This window comes from Phaethon lepturus, unplaced genomic scaffold (genome assembly GCF_000687285.1).
Source record: "Phaethon lepturus isolate BGI_N335 unplaced genomic scaffold, ASM68728v1 scaffold46470, whole genome shotgun sequence".
Classification (NCBI taxonomy): Eukaryota; Metazoa; Chordata; class Aves; order Phaethontiformes; family Phaethontidae; genus Phaethon; species Phaethon lepturus.
The window spans coordinates 574-909 of record NW_010514947.1 but is presented as its reverse complement, the minus strand read 5'-3'; positions in this window follow the sequence as shown (position 1 = coordinate 909).

Genomic DNA, 336 nt, shown 5'->3' with positions numbered 1-336 from the left:
CCGGCCCCCCCAGCAGCTCCATGGGTGCTCCCCGCGCCGGGCCTGCGTGGAGACAGACGTCAGCACCCGTCCAGCACCCACTCAGCACCCACCACTTTGCCCGCACGGTCCCACTGCAGCCCCGGGGCACCCACGAGGCCGCAGCACCCGAAGCACCACCCGTGGAATCAGTCACCAGTGGCACCCATAGCCTTGCCCACGTGGGCCCACAGTGGTCCTGGCCGGACCCACGGCATCACCCATGTGGACCCACGGGAGTCCCTGGCCCTGTCCCTCGTCTCCAGCCCCAGCTCTGGTCCCCGATCCTGGTCCTTGTCCTGGTTCCTGAACCAATTC